Raw genomic sequence first — 16,066 nt, forward strand, 5'->3', positions numbered from 1 at the left:
TCTGCATTTTATACAACACCATAGCATACCAGATGTTTTCACTTCCTTTTTCTTTTGTGAAACTGGCATCATTGGCAACAGCTTTGAAAAAATCTATATGAGCCATGCATCTGTCTATCCACAGTTCCTTTTTCCAATTTTCCACATGGGGTCGGGAAGTCACTTCAGCAGTGACAGTCAACTAGAGCCAAGGTTCACACTGCTGGGTAGCTAGCTCTGCAGTGGTTGTTCTTCCATACCACACACACACACACACACACACACACACACACACACACACCTTTTGCCATTTTAGAGTGTCCAGTCCATGTACTGCATGTCTTTGGAGTGCAGGAAAAAACCCACAGGAAAACAGGGAGAGTATGCAGACACCTGAAAGAAGTCACCCCAGTTTGGAATTGAACTGGAGAACCTCTTGCTGTGTGGCTCTGTATGATATCTCAAAATACTATGAATAAGTAGTTTTCTGGTATCCCAGACTGTACAGTACCCACTGTGGTCTTTTACCAGTTTCCTTAAGTAATGGTGAAAGTTTCTGGACACCCTTACTATTCTTGGCGTGATGGTGCAGTTTTAATATCTCAACATAAATCCACTGTAGTGTTGAAAGCATGCTTACAGCTAACATGCTACCATTTTATAACTAAGTTGTCTGTAACTCATGTACTATGTACAGTCTTTTTCAGAATACATAAAGCAGGCTTTAGCCTGAGTTAATTGTTTTGTATTAAAAAATCTTATTTATATAGGTTATTTAAATGCCCAATAGCAATGTGTTACTATGAATACATTTATTTAAACTGCTTATATCATTCAAGAAATACATTTTTTGGGGTGCATCTTGCCCCTGTGGCTGCTGATCATGAAGACTTTGCCTATTTGTTCTCTTGTATTAGGAAGTAACTTCAGTACAATATGGGGGCAAGAATGTCCCAGTGAGCAAACATGCAGGCAGTCATGAGAGTTGCTTGTTTATTTGCTAGCATCCTGGCAGCAATGGTGTTTGTATAGCTTAACTCCATCTCCAAGGCAGGGAGAAGAGCTGCTTTTATCACCACTGGGACTGTCAGAACTTTCCTGTCTGTGAATGCACATTCACACACACCCATTACCAAAGATTAACATCAGTTAAAGTCTTGCTGAGATGCATACAACAATGCTGCGCCTCTTTATAGTGACTGTGGTTGTATGCATCCTGCTAGATGTTGCTTCCCCTCCAGGATGTGGGCATGCCTTTCTTCCCCTGCCAACTCAGTCAAACATCCAAACTGCTAATTAAACTCTGGTCACTTGGACCTTAGCCAAGGAGCTACTCTTTCTGTTATAAAAAAATACTTATAGTTGCTTGGGTAATTACTAAAAGTGTGACATCTATGTGTTAGTTGCTTGGGTGTACCACTTCCAATTAGGAGAAAGATAGAGTCATAATCTTTCTTCATGAACAGTGCTCTCATTGTTGAAAAACTGCCTTTGTAATAAGTTTTTGTATATATATACACACACACACACACACACACACACACACACACACACACACACACACACACACACAATGTCCATTTGCTGTTGATCATATTCATTGATGCATTAAATTATTTTGCATAAATATTTTGCCACCAAAAAGTAATTAAATTTCCTTTTGTTTCATGGCCATTGTTGTTGCTGAAATAGTATTTAAGCACCAGTTTCAAAATTTATACCAGTAAATGGATTTTCTCACAGCTGCTGTTCCATTTTCTTTCCTTTTTTTTTCTCCCGGCTGATTATTCTGTGTCCTCTATGCTCATATGGGTTTTCAGTGGGTGTATCGGTTTCTTCCCACAAGTCAAAAACATGCTATAAGTGAAATAGCAATCCACCAAATTGTTTGTAGTATGCATGACATTTATTAGTGTGTGTGTGTGTGTGTGTGTGTGTGTGTGTGTGTGTGTGTGTGTGTGTGTGTGTGTGTGTGTGAGAGACACACTGCCATCATATCTAGGATTAGTTTCTTTGCATTGTGACCAAAGTACCAGGACAGGCTCCTGCCCAACCTTGAACTCACTAAAATGGGTATCTGAGAATGAATGAATTTACCACCCTAATGTTTAAATGTTTGCCTGCATAGTATAGATGTGTTGTGTCTGGCCTAGGCTATACATTACACAATGTAATACAAAGAAATGCCAAACTTGGGAGAGTTTCTGTTTTTGTTTACTGCAGATCAGTGTGTGCAGAAAGACATACCCTAGCTGGGTACACATGCACAAGCCTATAGTACACAGAAGTATTAGTATGTGTTAAAGTTAGAGTTAATGTAAAATCTCATGGCAGGTCTCAGACAAGACAAGGCATTCCCTGATACCCACCCAAATGTCCTGTAATTACTAACGTACCACCTGGGACAAGATGTGAGAAAAGTCATGTTTAGAAATTAGCTCATATTATCACAAAAAGTTCATGAGCTGAACCACAAAAACGATCTTGGCTACTACTTACCTGCTCCCCTGTCTCCTGTATGCTGCTCCCATTCTGACAAATATCCAGCCTACACTGTTGTGTCTTTCGGCTTTTCCCGGTTAGGGGTGGCCACAGCGGAACTCCGGTCCGCTAATGATTGGCAGTAGATTTTTACATGCTGGCTTGCCGGGCCTAACGCACAACCTTCAATGAAGGAACGCCCATTCACGCATGTCACCACACAGAAGATGCTCTAACTGAGAATCGAATGGACAACGTCTAACTGTGAGGTGACAACGCTACCGTAGCACCACTACCGCAGCCCAGCCTACACTAAAAAACAAATTGGAATCCTGCTATAATAAGATTGATAAATTTGCTGTAAATGCACCCCATAACACTCACCACTGCATAGTTCTCTGTACCTTTAACTGGCTCCAACTACCACGTCTCTTACACTACCAACAACTTAATATGGCACACACAGTAATATATCAACCCCACACTTGCCCATCACTTAACTCACTCCTCCAAACCCACTTACCCACCAGGACACTCCGATCTGAAGACAAACAACTAGCAACCCTACAAAGGCCAAAGAAAAAAGCTGGACAGTGTCTATATTCCTACATAGTAGCTAAACTCTGCAATAAAGTGGTCATGTCTCTACACATTTTCAACTGAAATTAATATATTGGATTGTTTTTAAATTATAGTTTTTAAATAATATATTTTCATTATAACATACCTATATTTATTAAAACAAGTTTATATTTTTAACAACATTTAAATTAATTGTACATACATCTGTCATTTTAACTGTTGTCAAGAACTATTTTATATGAGTGAATTTACTGAGTCTTAGTGCTTAGTACTTTGTAATATTGCTTTAAATCTAATAAGAATGGTTAATTGAATGTAATTAGGATTAATTGATGGACATATATAACAGCATATTGTTGGATGCACTGGTCTTTTCTGATGAAGTCTAATGTGAACGAAAACGCAATGTGTTGGTTTTAACTAAGGCGTTAATGTATTGATGACTGTTTGGTGTTGAATAAATACGTTTGTGGTGAACCTGGTCTCGAGCATCGGATAACACGTTGGTTTGGACTATATCCGTTTTGTTTGCTGGCGAATTGTGTTTAAACTCTGGAATGGCTTACCAGTAGACATCAGAGCAGTATCAAACCGCAAAAATTTCAAACTTACACTAAAAAACTTCTCCAAGATAAAAGCATCTGCCCCTGCTCCAAATATACCTAGAAACCGTTTCCAATACGTCTATCCCCAACTCCACCTTCCACTCCCTAAACTCTTCTATATTTCCCCTTCCTCTTCTATACTCCCTAAACTCTTCTATACTTCCCCCTTCCCCTTCTATACTCTCCTGCTCCCCTCTTTCAAGCTACCCCCTTTTTCTCTTCCCTAATCAACTCCTAATCCTACTAATACTCATCTAAGTCGACCTTTGCATTCTTTTATCTTCACTTTACAAAGGTTGACCTGCAGATTGCCAAAATATCACTGTAAACATCCACCTCAACTAGACTAACTCTCTTTACAACCATGCCATCAGCCTACCAACATTTCAGACTAGACATACTAACTAAACTAGCCAACCTGCATCTCTTGGATGCTCAATGAACTGCAGACATTGAAACTTAACTGCTTTTAACACCAAAAGCTTGTAACACCAAAAACTATGCACTTGTATGTAATTGAAATTACCTTTTTACCTATGCTTGTCAAATGTTTTACTTTATATTTCTCAATTGTAAATGTAAATGAAATGATCTTTGTACCTATGCTTTGTCAAATGTTTTACTTCATATTTTGTTAATTGTTTTCTATTTTGTGGAGTTTTTCTCCCCAGGCCTCCACTGAAAATGGGTTCCTGACCCAGTCAGACTTTCCCAGTCAACAAATGTCAAGTAAATAAATAAATAAGCTCATATAAAGCAGAGATAAGTCTGTTTTGTTTTTACTTTCTGGACAACACCTTTCTGTGAGAAGAATTACTGCATACATTGGATGCTGTACTTGCAGCTAAGACTGTAATGAAGTTAAAGATGAATTTAATGGTACCTTAATCTAGAAACTCTTTAAAGTTTAATAAAAGATCCATGAAAACTAACTGATACTCATAAGTAATCTCTTTTAGCTGTCTCACTTTTCTATAAAACTGAACTTCCCATGAGATCTTTGTATTGACATGTATTAGCATTATGTATTGTTTCATTTACTTCCTTGTGGCCTGGCTTGTTATTGAAAAAGGTCATTGGACCTCATGTAAAGGTATAATTATCACGACAGGTACTTTTTTGATATCTTATCTGGTGGTATTGTGTATGTGTGTGTTGGGGGGGGGGTTCTCTTGCAGATATTTAGGCATGTCCTGGCCTTTTCAGTCATTACAGTCTGCACTTTCTTTCTAAAGCTGACATAGCTTCTGTATTTTTTCCTATCATGAGATTATTATTTACTGCAGTGAGAATTTTCACACCTCAGCATTAGTGTGTGGAGGAAGGTTTGTCAGTTCTTTTAGAACTACAAGATAATCCCTTTACAAAAGCCTGTTATTTACCTACTTTCTTTTGCTGGAAGTAGCTAGCAGCTACTTATAGGATAGGACAGGCTGAGGCTCAGTCAGGGGAAACATAGAAGTAGCTCTGTTATAGGTGTGTTAGATGATAATGCTTTACAGTCCTGCCACTCTGTCTTAATGGTATGGAGAAAACAACACCACATCCTTATGTCTAGCATGACTTGCATAAAGAAGGCTTGAAATGTATTCTGGGAAGAAGGAATGACAGCAAGAATACAAGATCACATTATCAAGGCAGGCCCCATCATCAGCTTTTTTGTTGGAAACAATTAAAGAAGCACCTGGAGTGATATTGAGGCATTAAAATAGCTCAGAAATCAAAGCTGCAGTGAAAAAAAAAACATTTTTTTGAGTGCCAAAGTAAGAGTTTTCCTTTAATGGATTTGGAGAATCAACAATTCTCATTGGAAGCTTAGCCCAGCAAAAAATTACAGTACATAATCTAACATGAAATCCCACATCTGAGAATGAAAACTTTGTCAGGAAACCCGGTTTCCATTCCCCTACACTTACCTTAGCTCTTAAAAAGAATTGGACATGGGGAAGAAAAAACACAACTTAAACAAACCACTGCAGCTGTTATGGAGACCTGCATTTCCTTTTCCCCTTACTAACTGAGGCTGTTAGAAATCCATGGTTAGCAAGTGGGGAAAAAACAAAAAAAAGAAACTGCAGTGGTAGATACACGTGCACGTGTCGTGTGTAAAATTAATCCCAAACACCTTGAAAGACTTTTATAAGACGTACACAACTAAACTGAGCTGCAGAATGGCCTGAATGTTTGTCTGTAATGTGCATTAATCTTCATTTTGTTTCTCATTCAGATAAATGCTCAGTTATTTGGAGAACTACCTTATGCTTGTTGACAACCCTTTTCTCTTCCTGCTTTTCTTAGTGTACCTTTAAACCTCTGTCTAAATTTGCAATCCTTCACAGTTTCCTGGGACCATGGACCATCATCAGTTTGGCCATGTCAAAGGACGGTCCTGCCTGTTTAACATTATTTATTTATTTTTAACTGAGTATGCCTACTAGATACATCTTCCTTTTTATGGGTGACCCAGGAGCACTGACTTGCTTAATGTCATACAGTAGGAAAATGGAGGTAAAAGAAATCAAACCATGTACCCTGATCTATAAGATGAAGATCATTAACAGCTTAAGAGTCTTTATCCTCTGTGTTAAGTGCTATACTTAAAATTTAGTACAGTCTTTTGAGCCACCAGGCTAACTCCCTTGTGCAGATAGGTAACTATCCTCAACAAGGGCATAATACCTTTGATTTTCTCCTTTCATATATGGCCACTTCTTTGAAGAACTCCATATGTATAATCTTCCCTTGTTAAATTAGATCATAAATCAATAACCTTTTTCTTTAAAACTGGTGGTAATCCCCCTATGAATATATCTCTTGTTTAGGAAATTCTCAAAAGCAAATCTTCAGTCACTTGATGACCTAGAAAAATTCCACTGTAATCCTTCTCTGATGGATCCCAATTCTAAAGCTTCTGCCTATGCCTTTGATTTCTACTCCCACTTGAGTAGTTGTATTGATAAGGCAGCTCCTATATGTACCAACTATAATGAGAAATTAAAAAAAAAAGTCCATATGGTGGAATACGCATGTAAATCTCATTCTGCCTGCCTTAAGAGCACATATAAGCAAACTAATAAAGGACTTAAAGGAGCCATTAGGAAGCTCAAATATGAACCTAAACTTAAACTAGCCAGTAAAATCAAAATGACTACAAATCTTTCTTGAACTATGTCAGGAAGTTAAGAGCTGATACCCTGAAATGTTTGTAGCTTGTCTGCAATAACACTGCCCACTCTGTCCCTAAGGAAACAGATAATATCCCAGATAACAAATGTTGTGCAAATTTTACTCCATCCACAATTATAGCAATTCTATAAATTCCATAGGCCCAGATTCACCCTTTAATTATAGGTTCATAGGTAAGTACTAGGCTAGCTAATCTTGCAGGTCATGTTGTGCTTAGCCAGTTTCTCCTCTTTCTGTTCAAAATAACCTATCCAATTTAGTTATAGATTGCCCTTACCTATCACATAGTCAGTAATTATATATTACCCCTAATGAGAATAACTAGGATCATATCATAGATAATTTTATGTGACCTATGCATAGGATAAAGCATTTAGGAGTTGCTTATGTCCCTTAGTAGTACATGATGCAGTCCTGGGGTAAATCTTTTGTTTCCTATCCATAGATCTAAGTTGCACTTGAATAAGGACAGGGATGAACTTTGTTTTATGTGGATGGGAAGTCTGTTGCATAGCAGCGGTATCCTCTGCGAGACATACCTGTCACACCAAACCATTTTGTTGATGCAGAGGTGATTTAGAGCCCTAGACTGAGTATTTCTGATGCACTTTGACTTGCTGATGTACAGTTACATCATTAATATGCATATATATATATATATATATATATATATATATATGTTTATGTAATTACAGTGGAACAAGTCTTCTCAGCCTTCTCAAAAGCTAAGAATACCTCATCCATGGGCCCAAATAACATTTCAGGATGTCTGATTATCAAGACCAAATATGGCCTACCTGAACCTCTACTCAGCATCTTTAATCTAAGCCTCCCCAGTGCTTACTTTCCTGAAGCTAGGAGAATGCTGTTGCACAAGCATGGTCCAACCACAGACTCTGATAACTGCTGAGCCATTATTCTCATTAGCCTCACGTACATAGCTATGGAATATATTATCTTGGGACATCATTTATCTGGACATGAAAAATCACTTAACTCTCAATCCTCATCAGTTCGGCCTTGTCAAAGGAAGCTCCTGCCTCTTTTATCTTATACTTTTATTTGAAAAGCCACCAAAGCAGTGCACAGTAGTTAGCAGTACATACATCATATATGGACTAACCAAGGTCTTTGATGCTATTCTGCCTGTGGATCTTGTTGACACTCTTGTATATCTGAACGTAAATCCTTCTGTCATATGATGGATATCTGTTTGTCTGACAGAACCCATGTGATCAGAGTACCAGATGCCATTTATGAAAGCAAAAAAGTTGCCAGTGATGTACTCCCAGACTCCATGCTGGACCATCTTGTATTTGGCATATATTTTTCAGACCTTCTGGTCAATACTCCTAGTTTGCATTTATCTATGTTTGTAGATGACTGTAAATTGGATGTTATCAAATTTTCCACTGACTCACAATTGTTCCAACATTATTTTGACCATGTTAACAATTGGTGCAAGGAAAATCATCTCCCATTAAATGGAGAAAAATATAGTATAGCTGATTTCATAGACAAACATTTTCCCAAGTCATATAGGTGACATACCCCTTCCATCAGGCATTGTTGCAAGGAATCTTGGCACCCTTGTTGGTAAATCCTTATCTTTTGACCATTTGCACAGTAGTTAGAAAGCCTTCTTATCTGGTTCATCTGATTCCCAAAGGCATTTCTTCTAGATCCAAAGAAGACTTGATTTCCCTTAACTCATACCTCATCAGACCAATTTTCCTTTAATCATGTCTCATCAGACCAGTTATTGAATATGATGCCACTTTTGGCATGTTCATAGGTACATAGGTACTTATTAGGATATTGAAATGAGATAAATCTTAAGAAGCCTAGACTTAAATTCAAGTGCTACAGTTTTAGACCTTAATTTGTGTATGAATTACCCAGAAGGGCAGAACATGAATAGTTTGAAGCATTTACTTGTTGCCCCTATCCATAAGGGACACGAGTGCTAAACCAGGGTGATTTTGCATTTACAAAGCTATTTATCCAAATTACATTTGAGCAGAGTAAGAGAAGTACATTGCTTTATCTGGAGTGGAAGGTGGTTCCATACAAATGTAATTATATTGATACATACTTATCCCTTCAGCATGTCTTATTTATGCTGCAAGGGATCCCTTGAGAGGGTGCTCACACTACCATCGGACTTGTAAATGTGTAATAGGTCTTGCAGGATAAGGTCTGTTTAGAGTCTGTGTGTGAATTAGAGGTCATCTCTTAGTAACATGCAGGACACTGAGAAGAGTTATAAGGATTTGAGATGGTCTGAATAGTTTTTGTGATTTAGGCCTTTGATTTTTTAGTGTGAAAGTGCTGTGACAAGTATTTGGACAGGGGACAATTATATTCGATGAACAGCCTCATGAGAATGGAGTACAGTGAAATGATTACTTTTATGGACCTGGTCACCATCCTTTTAGAAATAAGTTGTGGGATGAAAAAGCACTTCTTTACAACAGTGGATATGTGATGATTGAAGGACACTTCGTTGTCGACATAGGTCCTTGACTTTGGGATCAATTTTCAGGGGTGTGTTGCCAGTCTGAAGTCATATTTGCTGAAGGATACTGTTATATATTTCTTGGCATTTACTTTTAGGCCATGGTTTTGTTGACAGCTATTTATTTGGGAAAGGTCCTCTGGGAAGTTTATGATGGCAGTAAGTTTTCAGTCATCTTCCCACTTGGTCAGCCATAAATACTTAACATTTGCCTTCACCTCTGATAATTACTTGCCAAAGAGTAGTGACACAAGGAATGAACCATGGGATACACTGCTAGTGACTGGCCATCTAGAGGAGTTGTCCATCTTAATTTTCAAGGTTGTATTTGTGATCCAATTTATTATCCAGTGAGTTGCACAGGGATGTATGTTTTGCCAGGCGAGTCTATCTATGATACCGGAGTGTGGGATGATGTTGAATGGCTTTGTGAGATCTAGATATGCTGTGTGTACATCCATTGCTTAAGTAACCTTCTCAAAGATGGCAAGCAGGTTGAGTAGGCAGGATTTGCACTTGATTCATAGGTTGGTACTAGGCTATCAGCCCTAGGGCCTATACAAGCGTAGCCATAACAATTCCCTGGCTATTTCTTCCCGCATTATTTACTTTCCTGGACCCCTGTCTAGCAGGGTGACTGATGTGATCCCTGGGGTGAATTTTAAGGCGGTCAGCGTAGGGCATCTGCTTTAGGCCTGTGATTCTTTTAGTGAGGTATTTCTGAGGCCTTTTCAGTTGTTGCAGATGTTTTGAGAGGTACATACCAAATGGGGTATTGTATTCTATAATGGGTCTAATGAGGGATGAGTACAGTGGGACAATGACCTCCTTTTTTCTGGATGAAAAGCCCTTCGTGATGAGGTGTGCCACATAGAAGGATTTCCTGACTGTTGTGGCGATGTGGGTATCGAAGGTGAGACCACTGTCCACCTGTGTCCCTAAGTCTCTTATCACACTTTCTGGGTTTAGTGTACTGCCACCTATATGGTAATTCATGGATACATGTTTTTTCCCAAAGGGGATAACAATACATTTCTTGGCATTGAGCTTGAGCCCATGGCTCTGGCACCAAGCATCTGTTTCTGTAAGGCCCTTTTGTAGAGTATCCACATCATTTGGGATTCAATAATGGCTCCCAGTTTGCAGTCATCTGCAAACTTTGTTAGCCAGAGTCCCTTAGTGTTGACTTGTACTTCAGAGAAGTAGATACCAAACAAGAGCGGCCCCAGGACTGAACCCTGAGGTACTCCACTTGTCACTTGTCTGGAGCTGGATTTGGAGTCGGCTACTTTTACAGTGTGGGTTCTATCAGTAAGCCATTTAGAAACCCATTGGGTGACATAGGGATTAATGCCCAACTTAGTAAGTTTATCTATGATTCCAGAGTGGGGGATGGTATCAAAGGCCTTGGCAAGGTCTAGATAGGCTGTGTGGACCACCTTACCCTTGTCCATGGCTCTGGAGACTGATTCAAAGAAGTCAATCAGGTTCAGGAGACAAGATCGGCCCTTCACAAACCCAAACTGGGTGGGGTCCGGTGTTTGAAGGTTGCCAATGTCTTTGTTTATAAGTTCCATGATAATACGCTCCATGGCCTTGCAGATAAGGCTTGTCAGACTGATGGGACGGTAGTTTCCGGGATCCAAGGTGGATCCCCCCTTGTGGATTGGGATAACTGTAGCTCTGCGCCACTCAGTGGGCACAAAACCTGAGGTGAGGCTATGATTAAACATGACACTTAGGTGAGGTGCCAGTTCATATTGTAGTTCATGTAGTACACAGCCCAGGATGTCATCTGGTCCCATGGATGCTGTATTGTTGGCTTTAGAGAGTGTGTTTTGTACCTGTGTGGCCGTTATTACTGGAATTTGGCAATCTTCCGGTATTGAGATGGGCCATTTAGGGGGTGAGAGGGGGGTGAAGTTGGCACTGAATCGATCTGCCAGGATATTGACAATATCCTTCGGATCAGTATATTTAATGCCATTCTGTTTTAGCTCAGAGCAGATCTGAGCATTGCCATTTAGATTCTTGACATAGTTATAGAATGCTTTGTGGTTGTCTTTGGAATCTTTGGCAATTTTATTTTCGTAACTAGCTTTGGAGGATTTTATGAGGCATCTCAGTTTCTTACTGAGGCTAATAAGGGTGTTTTTTGCATCCTGGGATTTTCCTCTTTTCTGCAAAAGTTTCTTCCTTTTGTTGTAAAGTTTGTTTATGGCAGGGGACCACCAGATTGGCTTCCTTTTTTTGGATCAGAGCATTTTGGTTCTATTTGGGATGGCACGATTCATGCATGAGTGGATGTGCTCATACAGTGCCTTAGTGTAGGATTCAGCAGTTGAACTTTCAGTTCCCGTCTGCATGGGTGTCATGAAGTTTGTCACTTCTGACTTGAGAAGCATGAAGTTGCCTTTGGAGAAGTTTTTTATGGTGGTTTCTTTACTGGGGGGTGGGGGTGGGATGTGGATGTTAAGGGTGATTAGCTTATGGTCAGACCTGACTAACGAGTGGGTGACCATAGGTATGGAGCATTGATTTCCCATGTTGGTAATGACCAGGTCTAGGATATTGGAGCCCCTGGTGGGACTATGGATTAGTTGATCCAGGGCGTTGGAATTTATAATTCCAAGAACCGTTAGCATAAGGTGTTGGGACATGAGTAGTTTTCCCAGTTAATGGCAGGGTAGTTAAAATCACCCAGTATTAGGGTGTTTGGTTCTATCTTAATATTTTCCAGTATGTTTAGAAAGGTGTAGTGAGAATCTTGGGGTATGGTGGGGGATCTGTAGCAAGCTACAATTTGGATTGCAGTCTTACCTAGTGTTAGTTGCACCTGGAGAATTTCAGATGCATTGTGTTGGGTAACCAGCCTAGAGATGTGAATATCCTGAGTGAATATGAACACTCCTCCACCTATAGCGTTTTGGATTGCAGTCTTACCTAGTGTTAGTTGCACTTGGAGAATTTCAGACACATTGTGTTGGCCAACTAGCCTGGTGGTGTGAATATCCTTGGTGAATATTGACACTCCTCCACCTTTAGTGTTTCGGTCCTGGTTTGGTGGCCGAAAAGTGTGGTAAGAGTTGTAGCCTGGTATTGCAGGGGTGCTCTCTGGAGCCTTGAACCAGGTCTCAGTTACTGCACAGATATCGATGTTCTCCATTTTTAGGAGTGCCTCAAGAGAGTGCATTTTGAGGTTTAGACTTCTAGCATTGAGTAGCATTACCTTCAGATTTTGCATGCTTGTACCTGTTGCAGTGGTGGTTTTGTCCTTTGAAGCTTGCCTAAAAAAGGCACTATAGGGGTGGCAAGAGCCTTAGCCAGTAACCTGAATCCCAGGGGTGACAGGTGCAGACCATCTCTGGCAAAGCATCGTGGTCTGTCAATCATGTCATCCCAGGCAGACAGATACTGGATCCCCTTTGAATGACACCATAAGCTTAGCCAATTGTTGAAGTCAGTCATTTTATCCTTATATTGTGGTATCATTCTGGGCAAAGGCAGGATGCTACTCAGGGCTAGGGTCATACCTGCCAGGGCCACATGATCCGAGAGCTCTTCCATGTCTCTTTTCATGTAGTCCAGGGAGGTACGTCTCAAGTCATTCACTCCAACATGGACAATGACAGAGTCATATTTGTACTTGTTGTGGAGTGACTTGAGTGCATGCGTTATGTGGCAGATCCTGGCACCTTACAGGCAGCTGACTGTAATTTTCTCCTTATTCAACCTGGTGAGAGGGACATCAGTGTGCCGAACTATAGAGTCACCTATGACTAAAGTGTTAGGTACATTGTCTTGCCTTAGGGGCTGTTGCTGGGTGGCACACTGGTGTTGTGAACTATATGACACATTGGTTGTGATTGGTGTTTGTTTGCGTTTCAGCTTCAGAGGTCTTTGTTGCTTGGGCAGGTTACAGTTAAGGGCCTCTGCATATGTGGATTTAGTGTTGCTATATGTGGGTGTTGGTGGTGTGGGTTTAGAAGGGCTATGTGTTGCTTGAGGTGTAGTGTGGGTGTTAACCTTCTCCTCTTGACTGTTTAGCACAATCTTGGGTGGAGAGAGCTTTGCTTCCGTTTTGGCTATGTAAGTGCATCTCTCACAGGTTGTACTGTTGGGTGGTAGGAGGAGAGGGTTGTCTGTGTACATGAAGCAATTGCTGCATTGCCCCAGTATGCCCAGATTCACCAGGTGGACAGGAGAAATAACCGGAAGCTGACCCTTGGACATGCCTGGTTTGGGGCTTTTTTTTTTTCTTTGTAAACTTGTAAAGTATAGGAGCTGTTTCCTTAGCAAGGTACTTTGCAATTATAGGCTGTTTAGTGCCTACTATTAATTTCTCCTTGTTAGCAAGGAGAGTTCAGTGTTTGTATGAGTTTAAGGCTTCCTAGTGCTTTCCAGCAGGTATTAGAGAAAGTGCTAGTCACAGGGATGCTTAAAGGTAAGATTGAAAATAATGCACTCTGCAGTGTGCACTAGAGAAGTTAGATGTGAAAGTAGGTAACTTGAGTTTTACCTGTTTAAAAAGTTAAGGTTTAGTGGAGAGTTACTATTTTTAAAACAGCAAGATGGATTGAAAGGGGTGGTCACTTTTGTATTTTGGTACTATGAAATACTGTAGGATGGCCAATAAATTTAAATAATTGAAGGGGTGGGATTTCAAAAATGATGCTTTTGTGATTACTCACATAAGCCAGTGAAAGTAGAGAGAAATGAGATATATGGTCAGATTAACACAAGAGGTGGGCAACTAGAAAGACAGTGGTATTTAACAAGACAACTTAAATGGGTGAGAGGGCGGGAAAAAATTCTGCCTGACTCAGAACAGAGAGAGCTGTGGTCTCTTTTGAAGTTTTAATATGCTGTTAAAACAGAATGCAAGCAAAACACAAGGTAAAGAAAACAAACTACAGTATTCAAAATAGAGAAAGGCAATACAGTAATACAAAAAATAAAAGCAAACTAACCTTTCCTTCACAGCAAAGTGTAGCAGAGTCTGGATGAGCCTTTCTGGTATGAATCAGAACTGCCTTGGCGTAAGAGTTTGTAGGTTAACCATGTCCTCTTTTATTAATTTCATAATATCCTTTCCATAGCCTTACAGATGAGGCTGATTAGGCCAACAGATCTATAATTACCTGGATCCATTGGTGCCCCACCTTTGTGCAAGGGGATGACTCTTCTCCATAAAGTAATATTTCCTGATCTTAGTCACATACTGTTCTTTCCTGTTCTATCTGCTGTCTGTACTCCTCTTCTACATCCATTCTTCTTTAAAATCTGTACACTACTCTAAAACCAGATTTTGTAAGCACTGTGTGCCATGGCAGCTCTTGCCTTCCCTCCTCCATTTTGTATATTCCCTTCACGCACTGAGCCTTGCCTCGTATTCCATGCCCATATCCTACATCCTTTAGTGCTAGCCCAACACTGCATTTTGAAATTTGATTACTGTTTTGGCTTTCATTTAGAATTCCACAGAGGCCCTCACCAGCAGTCTTAGCAACAGGAGAATGCCATTGTTTTATTTTTATGGAGTCCACAACTTTCATTGTCCCCCACCCTCCATGTCATTAACTTGTTTTTTTGCCACTGCCATACTACAATGTATGTCATGATTCAATTTAGAAGGGCTAATATTAGATCTTTTCTTCTTTCGCTCACCACCAGAAGTATTCCTTCTCATGCATAAATGATCTCTTAATTCCTCTTGCAAAATGTACAGCTTTATATATTTTTTAATTGAAACCCAATTGCTACCTATCCGTCCACCCTGCATGCTGCCCTGTGTCTCACAGTGATCAATGATCAGCTGAATGTGTTTTACCTGATTGTAAACAACTGGTAATAATCACATTTTATCACACTTTCGAAAGTAAAGATCTTAAGCAGAGCAGGATCACTATTTCTGAGAGATCACTGTGCACTTTACTGGACAGTTTCTTCTTTCCCATATATATATATATATATTTAGGATTTAGGGTTAGAGTGCGTGTAAGGCAAGTGTGCGATAGTGAGGGACTTAGGGTTAGGGTGCGGGTAAGGTAAGTGTGCGATAATAAGGGACTTGAGGGTTAGGGGCGGATTAAGAGGGTTAGGGTTAGGGTGCAGGTAAGGTAAGTGTACGATAGTGACGGACCTTAGGGTTAGGGTTTGGGTTAAGGTTAGTGCATAAATAGTTGTGTGTACAGTGTAGTGTAGGTTTTTAGGTTGTAGGTGTGCTTGTGTTGTGTGTGTGTTGTGTGGAATAGCAAACTTTTTCTTTTGTTAACTGTCGGGATTGTGGTTTGTCGGGCATGTGAACTTTCGTGTTTTTGCGGTTTCGTTCTTGTGGTGTCGGTGTTGTGGTTGTCAGTGTTGTGTGCTGTCAGTTTAGTGTAGTAGACCTATATATATATATATATATATATATATCAGACTGAGAGCGTGGGGTGCTGTTGGGGGGGGGTGCTCTTTGCAAAATGGTTTCTGTTTTTGCAGGTAGGCTATAGAGAAAATGTGTTCCTGATCAGTTTTGATTGAGCAGTGTTTTTATGCATAATTATGCACTGGCTTCCCTCTAATAAGCCAAATTCCAGTGACTGTTGTTAATGAAAAGAATGTTCTTATTCTGTTGCCCAAGTGTGGTGTCTGACACAGGTATATTGAAAAAGACTGAATGCAGCACGAGTCTTTGCTATCCCCAGTATTGTTATTTTTCTCTCCACTACTC

The 16,066-nt window shown here is 40.0% G+C and overlaps 1 protein-coding gene across 2 annotated transcripts in view; it reads left to right on the forward strand.

Annotated features, from left to right (window-relative positions):
- Positions 1–16,066, forward strand: part of SCARB1 (scavenger receptor class B member 1) — a 1,184,693-nt gene that overhangs the window by 377,132 nt on the left and 791,495 nt on the right. The gene's annotated exons all lie outside the window — the stretch shown is intronic.

Source organism: Protopterus annectens, chromosome 4.part0 (genome assembly GCF_019279795.1).
Source record: "Protopterus annectens isolate FY-2018-M chromosome 4.part0, PAN1.0, whole genome shotgun sequence".
In the NCBI taxonomy this organism is placed as follows: Eukaryota; Metazoa; Chordata; order Ceratodontiformes; family Protopteridae; genus Protopterus; species Protopterus annectens.